Here is a 24876-nt window from a genome sequence, read left to right as displayed (position 1 = left end):
CTTGGTATTGCAGAAAAATTAGGTGTGAACATAGAGTATTTAAGAAAGAAAGTCACTATTGTGCTATTATTTTTCCAAAAATCTAGTATAAATTTGACATTCTGTCTTGGATGCCTCAGACTCACCTTTGCTCTTGTGATTGAATTATCCATAGTGTTCTCTGAACAGATGTTTTTATTTCAGTATTCTTCTCACTACATTTACCAGTTCTCTCATTCAGTTGCCATGAGTCTTTTTTTCCACAGCTTCTCTCTAAAACAAAACAAAACAAAACAAAACAAAAACTGAACCACCTTTTTTACAGCATGTAGTTAAAATGGAACTTGGAGGCTAAATGTTAAGCTCTCCATTTTCAAAATTACCTCAACATCTTCAGGCTCAGAAACACAGTGTAGAAAAAAAGCTTCAAAATGAGGATTATTTCCAAATAAAATTGTGAAACATTAATGCCAGGCCAAGTCATTTATAAAGAGATAATGTTTACTTTCTTTTCCAGGCTGTGTTCTCCAATGGTGACTTTGATTGCAGTCATATTCTGATGGAGAACTAATGAAAGATATTTTCAGCTTCAGGACAGAACTGCCCTGTTGGTGCTTGCTGTTTATAATGTTACAATCTCTGACACTTCTCAATTTGTCTCTCAGAAATATGCAGAAAAAAATAATTTGGTGAGCCCTTATCATCCATGGATTTGGATGAGCAAATGCCTCCATGTCAGAGAAATAGATGCATATATGGGAAATGTGTATGGGAAGTAGAGAACAGTAACTCTGTGGAGAGCCATTACAGCCCATCATGATGGAGAAGAATTCTCATCTTACACACACACACACACACACACACACACACACACACACACACACACACATTGAGTTACCTGAAAAGAAGATATATATTTTTACTAACATGTAAACTGTGACCTGACCAACTTTTTAAGAAATGTATGTGATTGGTTCAACCTCAAAGAAATAAATAGGCTGAGGAACTTTGAAGCCTGGAAGAGCAGAGTTAGTAACAGCGAAATGTAAAATCTCTCAGAATTTATGTGACTTTAGTTTAAATCAGCTTTTGTATATTTGTGTTAGCTTACACATTCAAAGCCTTGCTAGATTTGGAGTAAGAAGAATGGCTTTTGAGTCTGCCATTTACATGTGACCTTAAGCAAGTCACATCAGTTATTTAGGCCTCAGTTTCTTCATCTGTTTAAAAAAAAATAGACTAGAAGACCTCTTGGGGCCCTTACAGCTCTAAATCTATGAACCAAGACTAAGGACAAATCATTTAATCTCTTATAGCCTTCATTTCCTCATCTGGAAAACAGGGATATAACAACACTTTCTGTGAGAAGTATCTACCTCACAGTATTATTATGAAATTCAGAAAGTGCTTGAAGTAGAGGGCACAAAACTTGGAATCAAATTTGGTTCAAATCTTGGTCTACCATATCCTACCTTTGTGACAATCCACAAATTTCCTACCTTTGAGTAAATCCCTCAGTCTTTTTATTTTTCTTTTCTTTTCTTCTTCTGGTTTAGATGATCTCCAAAGTCCCTTCCAGGGGACTAAATCTAGGTGATTTTATATGAGGAACTAAAGTTAAAGACAAGGTAAAGTGTCAGTTTTGCCCATTGCTGACAAGTCCCTGTACCTTACTTTCCACATCTATAAAACTGAGAGGATAATACTTGCATTACCCACTTCATAGGATTGTTATGAGGAAAACACTAGAGGCAGTGGCATACCATATTAGCTCTAGAGTTAGAGAATCTAAGTGCTAATTCTGCTTCTGACATTTACTACCAGTGTGAATTTGGGCAAATTAATTCACCTTCCTGGGTTTCCTCAGATGCAAAATAAAGGGGTTAGCCAATGCTTCTGAGGTCCTTTCTAACTCTAGATCTTTATTTCTATGAAATCAGGTAAGAGAATCAAAGAAATATTTAATCATATGTTTTTATAGCTAGAGGGGACCTTTCAAGATCATAAATTTCTGCAAAAATTAAGAAAGAAAATATACTATCAAGCTCCTTTAATGAGACAAATATAGCTAACCAGGGAATAATAAAGCAGAAGAGAACTATAGATCAATATAAGTAATGAATATTGATACAAACATTTTAAATGAATGCCTGGCAAAAAAAAAAAAAGAAAACTATAGCAACAAAAAAATCACGGATATGAGTTGGCTTTATGGCAAAGATATTAGAATTATTAGGAAAATAATTAGCATAATTAGTCATATTAAAAACAAAAACACCTAAACCTCATAATTATGATGATTGATGTAGGAAAAGTATATTTATTCTAAAACTCTTCCAGAACACAGAAAAATCTATATTTTTCAATTATTAAAAAGTATATATCTAAAACTAAAAGCTAAAAATATATGTAGTGGAAAACACTAGAAAGTCTCTCAGTAATTACAAGAGTAAAATAAGGATGGCCACTCTTCCTGCAGTTATTTGGCATAGTTCTAGGAATGCTAGCAACAGCAATGCAAAGAGAAAGAAATTAAAGGCAAAGAGGTGACGAAACTATCCATATTTGCTGACAACATAATGCTTTACTTTGAAAATCCTAGAAGTCTGAGGGGGAAAAAATGAGACAATGTCTTCAGTAAAGCAGGAGGATGCAAAATAAACCCACAAAAGTAAAAAAAAAAAATTTCCATATATCAATAGAAGAACACAGGAGGAAATTCTACAAAAAATAAAGTCAGATTTAAAACAAGTTTAAAATACACAGAATCTCTGGGAGTCAATCTAACAAGGCACTCTCAAGGCTTGTGTAGCTGAATTTTTTAAAATGCTTTTTTAAAAAGTAGAGAACAACTTGAATATCTGGCAAGATGTTCAATGCTCACGGCTGGATTTCACCAATACAATATAAAAGTTGATGTTATTACTTAAATCAATGTACAAATTTAGTGTTCTATCAATCCAACTGCCAAGAGATTCCATTATAGAGTTAAATAAAATAATGACAAAATTGATCTGGAAGAACAGATTTAGAATCTTAAGTCACACTATGGGAAAAAAGTAAGACTGAACAGGGAATAGCACTTCTAAACTTCAAATTATACTATAAAACAGTAATCATCAACATTATTTAGTACTGATTAAAAACAGAAAAGTTAACTTGTGAAACAGACTTGATAAGGAAGAATCAGAAGTAATTGAATTCAGTAACCCAGTGTTCAGTAAACCACAAAATATAAACTACTTAGTAAATAATTCCCTAATTATAAGGAAAACTAGAAAATGGTTTTTGCAAATATTAGATTTAGAACAGCATCTTATATGATATGCTACAATTCAAAGGGGATGCATTATCTGATTATTAAAGTTCATATCATTTTTTAAAAAAATAGAATATAATCAGTTTAGGCATCTCAAACAGTTATCACTAAGGAAAGAATTCTTAACTAAACAAGGCATATAGGTAATATCAAAAAATAAATTAATTTAAATTACATGATTTTTTAAAACCTCAAGGAAAAAAAAAACAACTAGACTAAGAAAGAAAGTAGTTGACTGGGGAAAAAACATTGCATCAAAAATCTCTGTTAAGGATCTACATACCAGAGCTACAACAGAGAATAGTAGATAGAGAACTGACCTAGAAAACAGAAAACCCTAGGTTCAAGCCCTGCGTCTTATCTGTACTGTCTCTGTGACATAAGGCAAATCACTTAATCTCTAAATGCTCAATTCTCTAAGCTACAGACCTACCAAAGAGGAAGTTTCTCACCAGGAATACCCTAGAGCAATGAAATCACAGGTTTAATACCTATCCCTATATGAGATACATAGGGGGATATATATATATATATATATATATATATATATATATATATATATATATATATGTGTGTGTGTGTGTGTGTGTGTGTGTGTGTGCGTGTGTGTGTGTATGTGTGTGTGTGTATATATATGTGTATATATGTGTGTATATATATGTGTATATATATATATACACACATATATGACTAAAAGTCATTCCTAAATGAAAGGAAGGAAACAAAGCACTTATTTAGTGCCTACCATGTGTTAAATACAAATAGCTCTCAAAAGAATAAAAAACAATAACACAAAAGATGACTTCAAATCACTTGTAAGAGAAATGCAAATCCAAACAACTTTGGATTTTACCACACATCTAGCAAATTGACAATGATAACCAAAAAAAAAAAATAAGAATAGTCAGTGTTAGAGGGGTTTTAGAAAGACAGACATACCAATACTGTTGGTGAAACTTTAACATGGTCCAACTCCTCTGAAAAGCACTGTGGAATTATGCTAAGAAAGTGCCTAAAACATTTATAAGCTTTGACCCAGAGATCCCACCTTTGCACATAATCCCCAGAAGATCAAATATATAAAGGAGCCATGTAGAATGACAACAACAAAAATTATCAGCCCTTTTCCATGGTCACAAAGAAATGCAAACAAAACAGATACCCATCATGGAAGAACGGTTAAACAAATTGTTTTATGCAAGTATAATTGAATATTACTGTACTGTGAGAAAGGATGAATATGACGAATACAAGGAAGTGTAGGAGGATGTATAACCTAATTCAGAGTTCATTAAGCAGGGCCAGGAAAACAATATAAAGTGTTACGAGTACAATGCAAATAAAACAACAAAAAACAGAAGCTGAACAGCGTGTAATTATAATAACCAAGCACAGCCATGAAAAAATAAAGTACGCCAATACATATTCCATTCTTGGAGAAATATGGGTATTAAACCCTGCATATATTGTCAGACTTAGATTATGCTTTTGGTTAGTTTTGCTGAACTATTTTATTGATATCTATATTTTCTTCTTTGTTTTAAGAGATGACTCATCTTCTTAAAAATGTATTTGGTTCTAAAACATAAAAATCAACAAAATATTAAAAAGAAAAGAAAAAATATTTTAATATATTTGTTAAGTGTTGATGACACGCAAAGCATTGTGCTTTATAAACAAAAAAACTATATATATACACATATATACATATATGTGTGTGTGTATATATATGTGTGTGTGTGTGTGTGTGTGTGTGTATATATATATATATACACACACACACACATACAGATGAAGAGGCGTAGAGAGCTTTATCTAGCTAGTTAGTGGTGACAGTAGAACTTAGGTCCCAAGATTTCTGATTCATAAGCAAGTGTGTTTTCCACTATAACACACTGAATCTTTGTCTTTCTATGTTACTTTGTTTGGCTTTCCTGAGAACTTGCATTTGTAAGAGAATTCTAATTGTCTTTGCAAAAGAGTTACATATGCTCATTTAGCCTGATAATACAGAGAGTAATAAAAGTAGATTGAGTTGTTATACTCTGCAAAGAAGGGAATCACTTAGACACTAGCTTAATTCAAACCACAACTAAATTAGTTATTTTAGCATCCTACCGGCCCTTATATCTTACTAGTTCCAATAAGCAGACTTAAGGGGTCTGGTTCCCATATAAGAGAGTAGCATTAATAAATGTGAGTTGGCTAATGCCAAAATTTTAGAACAGATGGAATTTTTATGAGCTTAATTATATTTAAAACTATTTTCAAAGCTGATGATCATATGCTTAATGTACAAGAAAAGCTTCAGGGTTGGCATTTGGAGGTTGGAAGGCAGTGCTTTCATGAAGCATCATTAAATCAATATCATTCTCTAAGAGATTTAGCAACCCCACCTCTCTGAACCAGGGAAAGTTTGCATCTAGACTATGTAACAAGTATGACCTGGTAGGGAGCAAATATTCCATAGACCACACTCACTGTCAAGTTCTACCAAAGCTAAAAGAGCTTTGATTGGATCTGGAGACCAGAACCATAGAATTTGGGAGTTGAAAGGAACTTTGGTGGCTAACCCAAAAGGTATTTCCTTCATACCATACCTGACAAATGATCACCCAGTCTCTGCTTGAAGACTTCCCATGAGGGGGAACCCACCATTTTCAAGATGGACCAAACTGGAGTTCTCTAGGAAGGGGAGACCCATCATCTCTCAAGATGGATCAACTCTCATAAGACACTTATAAGAAGTAGCCTAGCTACATTTAGAAAGATTTATTTCCAGAATGTCAGCAACCACATGATTTTTTTTTCCAGCCACAGCATCTCACAATCACAAAGACTTTCTGTTTAGGATGTGAAGGGGTTTTGATCTTCATTATCCATAAAGTATTTACCTATGTGTTTGCATTACAACATACACATAGCTAGAATCATAAGTGTTAAATGTTAAACTTAGAAACCATTTAGTCACTGAATGAATGAACAAGCATTAATTAAGTCTTTCCTAAGTTTCATGTAATGTATTAAGCACTGAGGATACTAAAATCTTTGTCTTCAAGGCAGTGATATTTTAATATGGAAATACAATAAATATAAGCATTTGGGGGCCAGGAAGTTTTGGTCTAGGGTGTCAGGGATTGTGAGTGATGCCATATAGGACACTCAATTATCACATTCTGAACAGTAGGATTGATAGCATTTATTTGATTAATATTCCTAGAGCAAGAAGTGAAAAGGACTTGGGATGGTGCTACATATAGGAATGAGTAGATGGAGAGATGCCTACTTTAGAAAAGCTTAGTTTTCTGGTAGCTAGATAGCTAGGGTGTGAAGTGTAGTTTGGAGCCAACTAGATATACTAGATGGATGAGTTCTTACTCACCAATCAACACACTTAGTGGGCTTTTTTCTGGAAGTTCAAGGAATGGTATTATGGGTCCAGCATCACAGGACAACTGTACCTAGTGAGGAGAAGAGGGCCGCCAGCAGAGCAGATGGTAAGATGCTCTTGTTATGGGATTTCTGGTTTTTTGGTGGTTTGGGGACTCTGATTTAGAAGGAATGAAATCATTTAATCTAATCCTTTCATTTTACAGAGTAGGAGGCTGAGGTCCAGATAGGTGAAATTATTTGCCCAAGGTCACATAGCTCATGAGTGGCTGAAGTGGAATTAGAATCTGGATCTCCCAATTCCAATGCCCTAAAGATATGCATGCATTTTTCTTAGTGACTAACTGTTCCTTCAATTAAGTCATAATATTGTGAATATCTTTTTCTTCTCTTACACTGTTTACTAGAAATTAAGTGGATTTCCTGTAAGTATTCATTATATATCAATAATAGTTGCTGTTGATAATGTATATTAAAACGAACCTTCAGAAAAGAAGTAGGTAAATAATCTCTAAACTGATTACAGGTAACTAATAAGAGCATAAATCCATAGGAAAAGACTACTGTGGACACATCTCTAAGTAATACAGGATGACATTACAAAGAGATGACACAGGGGGAAATGGAGGGATATATTTTGTTGCTGTGAAATTATCTGCTATGTATACTCACTAATGATTGTTTAGATAAATGGAGTGAACTGACTGGTCCAGATCATCAGTTCACATATCACTCCATTAGCCCCATGCTGCGTCACTCATTTTCTCAGCTGGGAAATATTTAAGACCACAGGTTGCATTTAGTTCTCTTAATTTGCTTGATGTACAGGATCAGAAAAATGTTGATATTCATTCACAGTAGTTGTGAGATCTAAACAGATATAGACTTATCAGCTGGAGCAGTTAACCATTTGGAGAACCAGTTGAAAAGTAAGGAGGACTGCTCTCTTGTACCCTGCAGCTGAGCATAAATAATTATTTTTAAAATACAAAATAATTTCTGTGGTGGGACCAGACACAAGTTTGGTATTTTTGCCACTGACCTTCAAGGTACAATTCTTAAAGCAATCTCTCTGTGTTCCACTTTACTTGGGGTCAAGTAAGGATTTCCCATCTCATGGGGATGATAAGAAGAATCAGCCGGTTTTTAAAAAATAGACTAGAGATGCCTGTTCAGTGAAAAGTAATTTTCCACATTAAATTTAGCATTTTTATATATTAGTTAATTTGCCTCCTACAGATACTTGGGGAGGGGGGAAAGAAAGAAAGAAACCATTACAGAAAGCATTTGTAAAAAAAAATAACTATTCTATTTTCCTAAGCTTAGCTTGAATTCAAATGCTTTAAAAAAAAAAAAAAAGAAGAAAAGAAAAGAAAAAAAGACTATAACCAAGAATAAAATTGAGTGATAAGTGTTTCCACAACACTATGCTCAGACTCAGCCTGCCCGGGAGCAGTATGTATTATAGTGTTTGTGGCATCAAATACTACACGTACAGAGTTTTAAAAAATGCTTTGCGTGATCCGTCCTTGTTTTCTGTCATTTACAGCTTTGGTTTTTTTTTTCTTAAAACAATTTCTTTTAAAAAAAATTTTGGAGATGAAATTTCTTAAATGTGGTTTCTACATATTACTGATAATTCTGATAAAAAGACATATCTCTCTTCTTCCCTTCCTTACTACAACATTGAAATAATGAATACTGGGAAAAGAAGAGATATTATTGAAAATAGTTTTTAAATCTATAAATCAAATCTATGAGAACTTTTCAATGAGCATGTGGAAAATTTGAAATGCTTCACCAACTTCTTCCTAAGGAAACTCATTGTGGTGGGACGTGGCCTCCTCAGAGTTGGATTTTTCTTAACCCTGTGTTCTGCCTGATGGTTCATGAAATTGCTTCTGGTATTTAGACACCTCTTCCCTTCTTGAATAGCCCCTAATGGACTGGCTCCATGTACAAGTAGGTCATTTCTCTGTGCTCTAACCTCTGCAAACAGTCCATTGTCTGCTGCTGATATCTTAGTCTAACACCTGTTCTTATAGGCTTCTTGACACCTCTTATCTCCTCAATAAGACAAAGCCTACAGGTTTCACTGACTCTTGTCTCAGGATTTGTTTTCGTACATCCCAAACCAGCCTTCCTTCATACTGTGTTCCGGGGTAAAACCCATCACTTTCAGTGGGGTTTGAACATAGGTACCCAAGAGACACAGAACCAACCTCAGATATCCCTAATTATAGGCTCCCATTAAACCAGAATTTTATATCCAAATGGAGACTCATAATAAAATACAGTACTGCCATAGTTCCTCAAAACAAATACATGAGTTCACCCCCAACAAAGAGAGTTGCATATACATGTCTAGTTTTCCCAATTAGATTGCCAATACTGCAAGAATGGACACTCTGACTTACCGTTTTTCTTTAAATATCCCCCATAGTTTCCAGCTCAGTGCTGGTCACATTGTAGTTGCCTGGTTGTTTGTGGGATTTGGAGATAAGGTAATGCATGATAAAGCTTTCTCATGCTGTCTGAAATGATCAAAAGCTAGCATATCATGTTATCAAACAATTCATAAATATTTATTCAGAATCTACATACAATACTGTGTTAGATATTGTGGAAAATACAGGAGACATAGGAGATGCTGTCTGCCCTTTGGGAATGTATAATTCCATTGAAGACACATGAAACACACATGAAATAATAGCCATTACAAGAAAATATATAATTAATTACCAAATTGTATGAAACAGACTGGAAATGTTATAGGAATTATTTTTTTTTTAAAAAAAGGATACTAATCATATGATGAAGGAGACTAATCAGGGAATTCTGGAAATGAAATTGTAGCTGGTTCTCAAGTTATGGGTATAAGGCAGAGAGGAGAGGGAAGAACATCTCAGACAAAAGATGTAACAATCACTGAAAAACAGAAAGTGTGTATTAGAGTATTATGAGATATAAAGTTGGATGAGTGTCATAGAATCATCAGGTTTTAGAATTGTAGATTTACAGAGAGCCAAACAAATATGCATGACAGACTTTGAAAACTAGGAAGAATTTCTACTTGATGTGGTAGGAAAGGGGTGATCAATTTTTTTTTCAACAGAGGGGTAACTGGATAAAAGGGATACTTAAGAAAAATTAACTTGGCAATGAAATGCGAGATAAATTGGAGGAGGGAGAGATTGGATTGAATAGGCTGATGCACTAATTTAGGAATGAGAAGGGAAGAACATCATCTAGGATGGTGGCAATGAGAATAAAGAGAAACCTAGATATGAGATCTCAGGTTGAGTGTGTGCAAGGAAAATTGACAACATTTCCTGCCAGACTGGATCTAAAAGGATGAAGATTCAAAGATGATTTGAAACAAGTATTGGAGACCATGGTATCATTGATCCAATAGTGGTGTAATTGATTCAATCCTTTTTTGGGGGGAGGAGGAGGCAATAAATTCTATGCTAGTCTTGTTGAATTTCAGTTGATAGTGACATATCCAAGTGGAAAATATTCAGTAAGGGATCTGGAACTGGAATTTGGGTTTTGAAGGAAAATATGGACCAAACAGGTAGATGAGTGTGTGTGTGTGTGTGTGTGTGTGTGTGTGTATGTATGTATGTATGTATGTTATGTATGAATATGTGTATGTATGGAGGGGAAGATAAGAAGTAACTAGAGAAGGTATTTTCAGTATAGACAGATATGAATCCATGATAAGGCAAATCAGAGAAAAAGGAATCAACCAGATGAATTTCAAAGGACAAAAGAAAAAGCCAGAACTGAAAGCAGTCAGGTGAAGATCACTGTGAAACTATGTAGGAAATGATAGGTGGTCACTGATGAGATGAATTGTCAAGTGATAAAGTCAATCTATGGCTGGAATCCTTTCAACAAGGCTTGTCAGAATAATAGTCCTACTCATCTTAATATTCTAAAGTAAGTATAGCTTGGTGACCCAAGATCCTAAAAAAAAAAAAAATGATGGCAGAAAGGCCTTTGGACTCAGCAACAAGGAATTCCAAGTTGTCTTTTGAGAGATTGGTTTCACTGACTAAATTTTAAGAAATTAGGGGGGAAGGGTGTGGAAAAACTTGATTTGTGACCATCTAGAAAAGAATTGTATGATTATGAGGAACCAGTACGTGTTCCCTAAGAACAAGTCGTGAAGAACTAACCAAATTTCCGTTTTCGATAGAGTCGGTAAGTAAATCAAAGAAATGTCACAAATATAACATTATCTAGATTTTGTCGTTTGACAAGTTGGAGAAGTGTTGACCAGATGACAGTACAGTTAGGTGGAGAGTTGAAAGACTATCCAAGGACTGTGTGTTAATTTAATGATAGCTTCTAGGGAAGACTATGGTGGTCTCTAACAAGGTTCTCACCTTACTTCTGTCACTCTACACATTTTTAGCAGTGACTTTGTTAAAGACCTAGAAGGCATGCTTTTTCAATTTGAAGATGACCAAAAACTGGGAAAGATTGCTAGTAAAGTAAATGAGAGACTAAAGATTCCAAATGATCTCAGTAGGGTAGAATCCTGGGCTAAAACCAACAAGGTGAAATTTAATAAAGGTCAGTGGGGGAGTTGCTAGCCTTCTGGCAACCTGCCAGTCAGCTGCTGCTAATTAAACTTTTTATCTTAAAAAAAAGATCAATGTAAAGTCCTTCATTTCTATTAAAAATAATGCATACAAATATAGGTTGAGAGAGAGAGCTGTTATCATATTTGACAAAGCACATTACAAAGGAGAGTGAATAATGAATTAATGAATGGATAAACAATAAAAAAGAAAGCGATAGAATGAAGTATAAAGGACATGGCTTTGGCTGATCTAATTGAAAAGTTTCACTCTAGTCAGGTCTATAAAGCATGTTTCATGCCCGTGGTCCAAAGTTACCTCTCAACAGGAATGCAGCTATAAGAGAGTAAAACAGAAGAAACAGAAACTCTCTCAGAGACACCTAGGGAGGGTACTTCATAGTCAAAAAAGAAGAAACTTGAATTTCTGCATCAACCTTGTCACCTTTCCTCCTAAAAAAAAAAAAAAAGGCCTCACATTGCACCCAGGCCCTAACAATGTGCTTCTGTCATTCCTGCTGGTGCCCTGCCAGATGGAGAGGAAGCTAATTTCCTGAACAGAGACTTACCTACATTGCAAGTTTCTGCCTACATCCTAAATAGGCAGGGTGATTATTGCCCTGCTATAGGGGGAGCACTTGACACCTTCCTCACAACAGCAATCCGGCTCTTTTCCATTTGCCAATTTCCACAGTTCACTTTCCCACTTCTCTGTTGTGCTAATATCTGGCTTGACACTGATTGATGTGAGAAAAGAGGTGGGGGGGGAGGGCTGGACTGGGAGGTCAATGTGAGTCAACACTGTGGCAAAGGGTTTGAGGGAGGGCAGTGGCCTAAAAAGCTAATCCAATCATAGGCAGCATAGCATCCTATGATAGGAGGCAATAGACCCACTGTACACAGATATATGTGATCTTGGTGCTATATTCTAAACATCATATTTTGAGAGGAGGATGGTCAAACTAGGAAGTCAAATAACCAGGTTGCTGAGAGGTCTAAAAGTGTCGTACTTGTAAATGTTTAACAATTAATTCTTGAGGGAGAAGGGGGAGATGTGTGTACAACATACTTTTAAGTTTAAACTCCATTATTAACTTTTTCTCCATCATTTTCTCAAGTCTGGATGACCAACAAAACAATACATCAAGCCCTGATTTGAAGCTCTTGCCAATTTCTGAAGTATAAATACACTGAAATTTTAACAGTCTGCTCTTCTGAGCCAGTTTGAGCTTGGTCCATTATACCCTGTCTGGAATTCATGTCGTGTCAAAGAACTGGAGAAAAGAAGACCAAGGGAATACATTAGAGTGGTCTTCTACTCTTTAGGGGGTGATCACATGAAAAGGGGATGAGGACTGATTTGAAAATGTTTTTTGTCATGTACAGTGTTCTTGGTTTTTTTAAGCTAGGCGATGGGGTTAAGTGACTTGCCCAGGGTCACACAGCTATGTGTATGAGGCCAGATTTGAACTCAGGTCCTCCTGACTCCAGGGCCGATGCTCTATCCACTGTACCACCTATCTGCCCCTAGAGTGATTTTAATAAATTGTAAGGTCTTACCTGTCTCACTGTTTAGTAAATATATTCAGTTTATTAAAAATACTTTAGACACACTTGTAGATGTATTGTCCCCGACTATTTTTCTATGTATTTCTTGCAATTCATGTATGTTGCTTATGTACCTTTATGTACTTAAAGAAGGCATAAGACTTGTACTGATGATTCATAATTCCTCTAGTAAGTACTCATAGATTTTCCCCCTGATTTTTCTTGTCCCCTTTGTTTTCTATTTAAAAAAAAAAAGCATAAAATTTAATTGAAAACTTGTGGTGAGATTGTAAATCTGAACAACCAAAGTCAGGAAATACTAAAATTGAACTTGTTGTAATTTTGCCTCACCACATGTATATACTTTAGTTTTATAGCCATATATATGTAATCAAAAATACTACTGAAGCTTTATATAACATACTGAGCCCAATTTTCTGACCCATGAGATGGAAGACATGTTCACATAAATTTTGTGGAGAGCATTCTTCTGTGGGTTTACCTCAGGCAGGGAAAAAGTAGAGAGAGTCATAAGTCCAATTGAATAAAATTGGTGGAGGAGGACATGGAAAAAGAACTTCTCTCTTTCTCCCTACATTCTCCTCAATCTTTTTTTTTTTGTAATTGCAGGGATAATATTTTTTCCACCTGTGGAATTGATATGGAAGAACTGAATAAGGGGAGGGAGAACTTGATTATATTTTAGGCCTTCAAATTTGAAATTTGTTGGGGGGGGGGTTTCTTTTCTTTTCTTTTCTTCTTCATTTTTTTTTTTGACCTAGACCTATATTCCACATTCTCAACATGGAAACTCACTCTATCAAACATACTGACAATCTGCCTGCAACTTATAGCTTTACAAATTATCTGGAACACTAAGTTAAGTGACTTACCCGTGATCACAAAGCTACTATGCATCGAATTCAGGACCAAGTCTTTCTGACTCCAAGATCTGCCTTCTGTAGCCATTATGCCATACTATCTTTTTTCTAGCTATTTGAAATATGAAATTTAGAATATTAGCATAAGGTTGTGTGTCTCAAAGCCCAACTAACTTTTGAGGGCTGGATGTAACTGCATATCAAATGGCCAGTACTGTGGAGCTGTAGAAGAAACAATGAACTTATCCCTGAAGTTGGCATTGTCTCTGTGCCTTTTCTTTGCCCACTAAACTCCATAGAAGAATGAGACTTATGGTTAAAAAATTGAGGAGCCCCAAACTGCAGGACTATTTGGTAATTACTGAGCAAATAACCATTACCCAGTTTATAGTCTAGCCTAAAGAGATTAATGTTGGGAAGCCAAACCCCCAAACTAGGAAGAAGAATCCAAAGAAAAGACTTAGCCTGAGGGCATTATCTAGGTGGGAGGACCTTGCTCTTCAGAGAAACTCTTAGGGAACTCAGGAAAAGCTGTTTTTGTTTATTTACTGGCAAAGATCTTTTCCCTTTAATGGAAGAACAAGAAAAAGTCTACCTATGGCATGTAATCTTAAAAAAAAAAATTAAACATGGCAGAACCTCCCTCTTTCCTAAGGAAGACATAGTCATGAATTTTCACTGGGCCAGAAATTGTATTCTGTAGACTGTAGCCAAGCAAGGCCCAACAGAAACTCTGGTGGTACAGCATCCAGAAGATTCCTGTTTAAGAGTATCAGTACCTGCAGCATCCCATGAAGACTGTGAAGTCAGTTCAGTTGGTACCATGAGACTAATGGGAGCAGCTTGATGTTATCACTAGAAGACATCAAGGCCTCTGAAGGATCAGAGGAGTAAACATTACCTCCATGCATGTGCCTTGGCCATACGTGTTCCCTGCATGCACACCCCTCTACATATGTGCCCAAGCCACATGTTTTCATTCAATGTGCTCTTCTGTGTGTGGGCCATGGCCTCATATGTTCCCTGTGTGTGCCTCTTCATGTGTGTTCTCCATGGGCAGCCATTCTCCCCACTGATGTTGTTTGTAATTGTGGGCACTTCCCTTCTCTCTCCCCAAGTTTATGGGGGAAATATTTTGTTGTTATTTTTCTTATTATGCCATTTCATTAAATGCATTAACTTTGAGCTAATTACATTCTCTGACCATTAAACATAAACATATTGGTAGAAACTTGTGAGCTATGGTTTTAGGAAATGGAGACACACAGAATACCTTGAAACTGGGGCAGCAATTCTGTGGGAGACCTACCCCATTAGTTAAGGGTACCCTCAGGCACTACATTTGAAATCTAATAATGGGCATCTCTTTTGGACAAATACCAGATGTGCCTACTTAAGTGAATAAAACCACTTGTCAGACTGTAAGACAGTAGGAAACCTCTTTTTGATTTTATTATTTTTTATAGAAACTGGCATTTCTCATTATAACATTTTGTTTTTAATAATACATCAGTCTTGATCACAGAATCTAATTCTAGAGTGTCGCCTAAACTCTGAAGCTGGTAAAATAGTTACTGCTATAAAGGTCATTTTTATGTGTGCTTCCTAGAAATTGCTTCTGCTACTGTATCATTCCACTATGTGCATTTAAGCTGTGCCCATACAGCATCCACATATTCGGGCATTGTTTGAGAAATTCCATCAATGAGCCAAGTGTTTTAGCTATATGCTGCCAAAGAATTCAGGCATTTTAAAACATGCACGTTGTTTCCTCCACCAAAGGAGGACATCTGAAGGATTGAGCTCTGGTAAAGCAAAAGGAAATAGTAGGTGCACAAATACTCTGCCAGCTGAGCATCTGCCCTGGCATGTCCTAGTGAGCTGTGAAGGCTTGGAGTGTAGGCTTTGGGATAAACTATAGGCCCACTAGCTGAGGACCAGTCATGCTAAGTCTGGACAATTTCATCTCTATATTGGTCACAGGGTAACGAATTTTTTAACCACAGTATTATTGCAAGACCACCTACTATGTTATGGAGAGGTTATATTGATAGAAAAAACTGATGAAATTGCTGAGAAATTGACAGATCCTTGAACTTTTGAAGTAACTACATATGACTTACCTGAAATCATCTTGTGTGTAATATATGCACATATAAACATGAAATTTAATATATATGCATGTATTATACACAAAGCGATTTCCAGGTAAATCATATGTAGTCACTTCAATAGTTCAAAAAGACATATTGATGTTATTTACATATATGTATATACTGATTGATGATATAGATTATATCGTATATGTGTGTATATACTTGAGAGAGAGAGAATTATACTTACTTATCTGTGAGTTCTTCCTCTCCAATACAATATAAGCTCCTTGAAAGCAAGTACTATTTTATCTGTGTTTGTATTCTCAGTACCTAGACCAGTATCTTGTCCATAGGGCAATTTTACTGAATACTAGTAGAATCAATCAATAAACCATCAGCACTTTCTATGTGCTAGGCATTGTGCAAAGCCCAGGAAATACAAAGGCAAAAACATGAAAATAGATCTTGCCCTTAAGATGGGTGGGTGGATGGATGTTGAATTGTTCACTTTTTCTATGCACATTTGGCAATTTGTAGACTCAGAAAGAGATTTGTGATAAAGACTTTAATAAGATTTTGATAAAAGAAAAAAATGCTCATTTTAAGCCTTTCTTCCTTCAATTTCCTTTCTATGTTGGTGAAGAGGGACAAGTGAAAGAATATAGTTGGTAAGAGTTTTTAATTGATTTCTGTTGCCTCCTTATTTCTTTTCATTTTTCAATTAGTTGCCATGAATGTGTCTGTTTTCTGAGCAAAACCTTTTTTTCAACAAAACACTATCTCAAATGTTTTTTTTCCTAGAGACCATATATTAAAAATTTCTTAATGAGGAAAAATCTTAGGTAAAAATTAAAACATTATGAATATTTATACTAGAGCTAAAACCCAAATATTTCAAATAAGAAAGTTTTATAAAAGGAAATCTTAAGTTTTATCAAATAAAACCATCCTGTTAAGAACAATAAATTTTAAAAGTTCGAATGAAACCAATTTCACTTTAGGCAGCGTAGTATCTATACTAAGTGATCTAGTCACCCCAAATAAACTGAAAATAAAAGTCAAAATGTTTTGAAACTGGTAGCAAGGGACTTTCTCAAGAGATCAATTGCTATCAATGACTAGTCTTAGAACTGCACTTGTTAGGGGAAGCTGTGACCTTTAGCCTCTCCAGGTAATTCAGTTCAATATCTTTTTTTAAAGAACCTATTTGGAATAGACATTCCCATGAAAATAAATGAAAGCTAGGAGCCTCTCCCTCCTAGAAGTAGTGGATACAGATAACCCAAGTGATACCTCCTGAAATTATTTTTTTCCTTCTACTTATGTTGTAACCAATATCCTTTTGCTTAACTGGACAGATAATCTGGTACTTTTAAAATTCCTAGGCATTGTCTGCACTGGCTAGGAAACCCAACACCCATGCAAAGACTTCAGGAAGTCTTAAGAAGGAACCAAGTATGTTTTGTAAACAGACAGCCCGCATTAGATAGTCTGCAGATACACATAAGCTGTGGTTTGCTGTGTTTGCAAATGGCCCTCAGGATTTGGGCCAGGGTTTTTACGTGAGCCCAATTTAGACCACATTGTCTTTGGTCTGTCAGTAATCACAGCATTACCTTCCTTCACAAAGAGATAAGCCTTATAAAAATAGCACTTTATCTTCCCATGCCCACAAAAGAATAATGCTATCCCATTTTGAAAGGTAAAATAGCATACATTGGGGTTAGAAATAGAGATATCCTGATGGACAAGGCCTAAAATAGCTGGTAATGTTGGGCAGCTCCCAAGCTTAGGATTATTTACATAGTCTTAAAATACTCTATGGAATACTTAGTACAGTTTTCATATGACAGTCATGATCCAAAAGAATCTTTTTTTTTCTAGAAGGACTTTCAAAGAGTATGAACATAGAGTAGCTAATATACTTAACAAGTCTCTGAAATCCTTGGCAAACCTGAAATCTATAAGTTGGCCTTGGTGATAATCACATCTCCATGCTCCATCAAAAATAATAGTAATAATAATAGTAATAAAGACAGACAATTGATTTTTGGGCTTACTTCTCTGTATTTTAATCCCATCTGAACTTGGGAGAAATTGCATCATAATAGAATGGAAAACAACACCAAAAAGGAATTGAGCATGCTATACTGGTATAAAGATGGCATTTGGAGTAAGTGGACTTAGGTACAAATCCCACCTTACTTACTACCTGTGTAACCATGAGCAACTTACTTAACCTCTCTAGCTTCAATTTCTTCATCCCCAAAATGATGGGGTTGGGCAAGGTGTTCTTTCCAGCTTTCAATCTATGAAATTTCACCTGTTGTGAAGTCCACACTATTAATATAAGTATCATTACATTAGAAAAAGGCAATATGTGTGTGTGTGTGTGTGTGTGTGTGTGAGTATGTGTGTTAACCTACTTAGCAACCAAAAGAGATTGTACTGTGCTAAATGTAATTCAATGATACAGACAAAGATGAAATTTACCCTTGTGGGATAACAAGCTGTTAACCTCATGCACCAACCCAAAGTTGTGCCTTTCCCTATAAAATTACAATCAGATGTGTAAAACAAAAGACAGTGAGGTATCTATGCTTAGGCTATGAAATAGGTAAGAAAGGTTAATAAAATGAATTCTAGAAAGAGGAAAAGAAAGGGATAGCATTTCAAGCATCACGGGCTTTTTGCAAGCAGAAAAAAAAATCTGAATTAGGTCATTAAAATCTGACTGCAACTTTTCCTTCAGCCAGAACAAAGCCTTCAGCCAGAACATTGACTCTATCCCCTGAAGTATTTCATCATTGCTCCCTTACTGATTTCTCAATGAATGCTAGATAGAGTGTGGTGAAATTATATAGCAGTCATTATAATATGCAATGAGCTGCTTGATGCACCCAACACAGGTCTATTCATAGCAAAGTTTCTCTGTCTGATCAATATGAGAGCACCTTGGTGGGGCTATAGGAGGCACCCTTATCTTGATGTAAGTCTGGCAGGATTCAGTCAAATGGGCTGCTTGGAATTGCTATGTTGGTTTGGGGACAAAGTACAGACAAATCAGGAAGTACTGGTATGGGTTAAATAAAATGCATGCACCAGTTTTGCAGTCCTGTACTCTGAAAGTTCGGGAGAATAAAACTAACTAAAGACTTTTAGGGAAAATGGCTTGCCAGGAGCTATGCGTCACAATTCCAAACCTGCCATTGATTTATTTCTTGTGTATGCTTGGTCATGCTGTAATGAAAAGCTTATATTTCCTTTTGTTTAAATGAATACTACTAGTAGAGGCCACCATTTAAATCCTGACTGGCACTTATCAGCTGTGTGACCACGGGCAATTCACTTACCCTTTCTATGCCTCAGTTTCTTCATCAGTGAAATGGGGATAATAAACCTGACTTACCTAGCACACAGAGTTGTTGTGAAGAAAATATTTTGAAACTTTAAAGGATTATAGAAATATGAGTTAAAGAAATTATATCTCAGAGGGTTTAAAGAAATTTGATTAATATCTGTTAAGCAGTCATTCTTATTAGCTACTGTAAAGCTCTTACCACATAGTAGGCCATCAGGAACTACTAGTCAATCAGTATCATGATGATTATTAGGAATGAAATGATACTCTGAAGGAATATGGACAAAGTACCAGTCAAGATATTTAACTAACATCTATACCGTGGCAATCTTATTCTGTTTGTATCAGTTTTCTCCAGCACTGAAAAAGTGGAAACAGACTTTCTCTGTGAGCTTGGGTTTGAACTTTTTCCTTGTGATTTTCAAAAGTTTCCAAGCAAATTTGAAACCTAAGATTCTCCCTCTTCATTTATAAATGCCATCCCATGTCTACATATACCAAAAGAAGTTTGGTGATGGTTGTGTGTATGTGTTTGTCCAAAGACAGAGGCAAAGGAAAGAAGGTTAGAGAGATGGAATTCAACCTTTCTTTATTTTTCACTATGTTGTGTCAAATAAGCATTTTGATTTTTTAAATGTTTTTTTTTAAAATTTCATTTTTAATTTGCTGATGAGTTGTTTTGGCATTGCATAGACACAGCAACAAACAGCCCAGAGCAGCCTTTTTCAAAGTCTTCAAAGCAGTTCCCACCTCCAACTGGGAGACCCCTAGGGGTCCACAAGGTCAAAACTATTTTCATAATAATACTAAAATGCTCTCATTGTAGCTAATGAAATAAATATCAATAGACATAACTTAGATAAACAAAAGTTCTTGGGGGTGGGGGAGGGGAGGGAGAATCCTTAATAATTTTTAAGAGCGTAAAAGAGTCCTGAGAACAAAAACTTTGAAAACTTCTGGTCTAGAGCAATCAATCGACAAACAATTCTTAAGCATCCATTATACGTCAGGTAATTTGGATATCTTGGATGCAAAAATGAAAATGAAATAGCCCCTGATCTTAGAAAACATATACTCTATCAGGAGAAACAACCTATGTGTATATACACACAAATACGCATGCATATATACAACCTTGTATATATGTTTGTGTGTTTACAAGATATCTACAAAAGAAATACCTGATAATTTGGAGGCCAGATACTAGCAGCTGGAAGAAGCGGGAAATTCCGTTGAGCTTTTCCTGAGTCTCAAAGGTATTTGAGCCAAGCTCTGAATGAACTAAGGATTCTAGGAAGCCGAGGTGTCTGCCAGCTTCTTTATTTGCCTTAGTGATAACGTGATATTTCAAAAGGAGGAGGAAACAGCAACTCAAGATATCTAATTTTTTTTTCAACTGACTTGATATGCCATTTTCTTGGGTGGGTGGGGGAACTTACTTTAACTTTTAGGGGAAAAAAATCAATTATATTTTGGAACAAATTTGCATGTGTATAATTTGAGTGTCCTTTGTAGGATGCATGTTTTATAAAATGGCTATACCCTGTCCAAAATAGTTAAACTGCACACACACACACACACACACACACACACAGAGTGATAGGGTAAATCAAAACACTTGAAAAGATAATTTAACACACAAAAAAGAAATCCTTTTACTTGAAATATTTCAAATGGCTTTTTAATGACCCTGAATTGTCTGCTTCTTTTCCATATTTAAATTTGCAAAGGTAGTCACAACGTGAGAAAGCAATGGATGCTAGTGTGTGAGTTCATATCCATGTAATGTAGAAAAATACCTTATTTTCTACAAACTATAATTATAAGCTATGTCAGAAATATAGATCATAAGCTGCAAAACATTCCCTATATCCCATATCAGTGTTATTAAAATTCTTTTATTTTCACCCTATTAGTAAAATTTGGGGTGCATGTACCCTAATATATTTATATTTACTTTTAGAATAATAAAAATTATTATTGTAAACATATAAATATGCACATACTATTATAATAATTATGTACAACATAAAACACAAAAAAATAAAAATGACAAAAAAGGATGGGAAAAGGATGAAATAACACATGATCCTGGGATCAGCAGGGATCCACCAGAGTTGACTGAGTAGGGAAGTGACATGGTCAGACCTGCACTTCATAAAAATCACAGTGGGAGCTGTACGGAGAATAGGTTGGAGAGAGCAAAGACTTGAGGAAAGACTACGGGGCTGTTCCAATAGTCTAGGAGATAGGTGATAAGATTCTGAACTAGGGTGGTGGTTCTATGAATAGAAAGAAGACAGATGCAAGAGGTATTACGGAGAGAGAAATTACAAGAATTGGCGATTGACAGTATGTGTGGGGTGAGGGAGAAGAAGGTGGTGAAAATAATACTGAAGTTGAGAACTATGGTGACTACAAAGATAAGGGCCCCCCTCTCTAGTAACACAGAAGTTTGGGAAAGGGATATGTTTTCAGGAAAAGATAATGTAAAGAGTTCTGCTATATACATTATAACTTACTTTTGCATGCTCATTCTGTGTATTTCACTTTGTCCCACCCATAATTAAAAGTAGAGGGGGAAGGTCTTTTATCAGTCTCTGTGTTGAAGGTCAAAGCCTGCCCACTTTAAAGCTATGAAGTGATCCAGAGGAAATGCTCAGGCAAAAGAATTTTCCCAAAATGTTTCTGCACAACTGCCGTTGCGGATTCTTGGAGAGTAAGTTAGAATTACACTCAGAGACTTGCACTTAGCTCAGAAGGAGGAATATATGGTGTTGTCTTAGTAAAGGATAATGGGCAGATTGCAGAAGTTTAGGGGATGAATGGATGTGGTTGTGTCAGATATGTGCTTATAATTCTATCTCCAGCAAGTTCAAATGTGACCCTCTCCCACTGGTTGATCACATCACGGCTCTCACTCTGGTTTCCACTGTTCTATATCATGGCATAATTTTCTAGATAGATAATGCTCTTATTTTAATATGTAATTATGGGAGTGGATAGACAGCTGGCCTCAGGTTCAAGAAGAACACACCCCCATACACATATTCTCGCTATGTGATCCTGGTTAAGTCCCTTAACCTCCTAGTGTCCTAGAAAATTCTCTGAGACTGTATGTTATGTAAGAAGTACTGGTGTGCATTGTTAAAGAGAATTTCCCCACTGAGAATTCCCAATAGAATTATAGGTGGGGTCTAAAAAAATAAAAATAAAAAACAAAAGCCTATGCCTAGGGAACAGCAGCTCTAACAATTTGCTCCAGGGAAAACACTGCCAACGAATCAAGGTGTGGACAAGGCTTACTACTCATTTAGGAAGAGGTACCCTCAAAACAACATTCAGTCATAGCTGGAAAAGATTTCGCTATGAGGTCTACTTATACTGGCATTTAGCCAACACATTGTCAGATGTCCAGGCAACAAGCAATAATATGCAATATAGTCTCAGATACATTGCTACATCCATTCTAACGAGCAATAGCTATGGATTTGTGTCTAAGGTAAGGGAGAGATAGATTGGAGGGTGAGGGCCTGAGCACAGAAGGGCAAGGGGCCCAAGTTTTAGCCACTGGATAGAGGAAATGTACCCTGAGACAGTGCTACTTATTCCCTCTAAATTCCTCTGTCCTAGTGTAAAGCTGTAGTAGCGTTTCATATATTTCTAAGCCCCTGGTCTTTTAACAGTGTATATGGTGCTATGAATGAGGTACGATTAATATTACAAATAACAACTAACATTTATACAACACTTGTTTCTCTCATTATAATGTGAGCTCTTTAAATGCAAGAACCAGTATTTCTGCCTTTCTTTGCAACCGTCAGAGCTTCACACAGTGCCTGGAACACAATAAGTGTTGAATAATAATTTGTTGACTTGACTTTAAGTTGAAGAAACTGCTTGACAAACACTTTCTCATCTAATTCTCACAACAACCCTGTGGGATAGGTGCTTTTACCATCCTCCTTTTTCAGAAACATGCTGAGGGAGGTTTAATGACTTGGATGCTGTCACACAGATTGCAAGCATGTGTGGTCGAATTTGAACTCAGGTCTTCCATTGTCTATGTTTAGCACTCTATCCACTATATCACCTAACTGCCATCTATAAAGTACCTTAAGGTTCCCATAGTAACTTCATCACAACCCAATTGTGGGGTAGGTAATAAAAATTTTAACATACCCATTTGGCAGAGCACAAAACTGAGACTTAGAGGATGAGACATGTGTCTCTGGCTACATAACTAGGAAATAAAGTAACTAGAATTTGAACCCAGGTCTCCTGACTAGAAGTCTAGCTCTTTTTCCACTAAGCACTGCTGTCTGAAGTATGACAACAGCAGGACATACTGAGGCAAAGGTGGATAGGCTCAGTGATCAGGAAAGTTGGGAGCCTTCCCAAAAACTCTTGAGGCAAACATTTCAAATAGAACTTACAGAAGTAATTGGCATAGTAAGCCTGGATATGCAAGATAGGGAATTTATTTATTTTCTTTGATAACACTAAAAATGTTTTAGGTCATCTTAAAATTATGAGTTTTTTTCCAGAAAGGATAAATACAGCTCCTTCAATTTTTGCTGCAGCTTATACTCTTGAGAATTGTGATACTCTTTGTTAAACTGAGTTGCACCCCTTTGAAGGCAACATGCCAAAAAAAAGCTTTTTTTATTTGTTTTTGAGTTTTGGGGTTTTTTTTTACATTTTAGTTACAATAGCTGTAAGGGTGGCCAAGCTGATAAGAAAGGAAAAAAGAAAAAAAATCACTAAAAGAAAAATCCTTGAGCCAGATAGGAAAATAGCCCAAAGGGGAATTCTAGTCCTAGTGAATATTAAAAACTCTGTGGAATTAAAGCTTTGTAACTAAAAGTTTTTTCTACAATGTTTTGAATAGAGGCATAATTCTGGATTTTTTTTTTATTATTCTTTAAACAAAACTACCAGTTTAGCCTTCTCTCTGAGTAAGACAGAGGAAGTCTTCCTACCTGTGAGACTATTTGATCTCCCTTGCCCAATTTATTCTCTCCACAAGTGGGATCTCAAGTAGAGAAAGTATTGAATTTGCTATCAGAAGACCTAAGTTCAAATCCTGACTCTTCCATTTACTCCTTATAAGATTTTGGACAAGTCACATAAGCTTTCTGGATATCAGCTTTCTCAACAAAACTGAGGGTTTTGAACGAGATGATATCTAAGTTTTCTTCCAACTTGAAACCTATTAAATCTATGGAGTAGCACCTGTCATGAATCACTGCCAATCCCCGGTAACTTGAACTATGAAGTATCTGGCACCAGATCTCCCTGGCCTCACACAGATCCTCACAGACAAATATTGACCTGTAAAAGAACCTCTCCTCCTTTGACATATGAAAGATGAGATTCATCTTCCCTGGATCAGAGCCCAAGATGGTGAGTCATAGGAAGCACACAAACTCACAATGCAGAAGAGGGGCTGGCCACAAAACATTAGGAGGGAGGGTCCAGCTTCCTATTTTAAAAGAACCAAACATGAGATCTGTAACACTTTATCACTCAGGAATACAGTTCTGCATGTGACTCTCCAGTAGTTTGAAAAGTGGCCAGATTCTAGAACCAGCACAGAAGGGTGTTTTAAGTTCAGTTTTAAAGCTGATTAAACACTGTTGGCAAGATCTAGAAAAATGTCTGGTACATCGTGGGTGCTTAATTAATGTTTTTTCAATGAACGAACAAAT

The 24876-nt window shown here is 36.0% G+C and overlaps 1 long non-coding RNA gene across 2 annotated transcripts in view; it reads right to left on the bottom strand.

Moving 5' to 3' along the window:
• LOC110196710 (uncharacterized) overlaps nucleotides 1–20493 on the bottom strand; it is a 164774-nt gene extending 144281 nt beyond the window's left edge. The window contains exons 1-2 of one of the 2 annotated variants that reach the window (XR_013483310.1): nucleotides 20347–20493; nucleotides 126–252 (exon numbers count right to left, since the gene is read on the bottom strand). This is a non-coding gene — a long non-coding RNA (uncharacterized LOC110196710). The remainder of the gene's footprint in view (nucleotides 1–125; nucleotides 253–20346) is intronic. The other variant, XR_002321292.2, reaches the window with a different exon arrangement.
• Between the last annotated feature and the right edge of the window lie 4383 nt (nucleotides 20494–24876).

This window comes from Phascolarctos cinereus, unplaced genomic scaffold, assembly GCF_003287225.1.
Source record: "Phascolarctos cinereus isolate Bilbo 61053 unplaced genomic scaffold, phaCin_HiC Scaffold_7;HRSCAF=346, whole genome shotgun sequence".
Lineage (NCBI taxonomy): Eukaryota > Metazoa > Chordata > Mammalia > Diprotodontia > Phascolarctidae > Phascolarctos > Phascolarctos cinereus.
The sequence above is the reverse complement of the archived record's forward strand: the minus strand, read 5'-3'. Positions and strand labels throughout refer to the sequence as shown.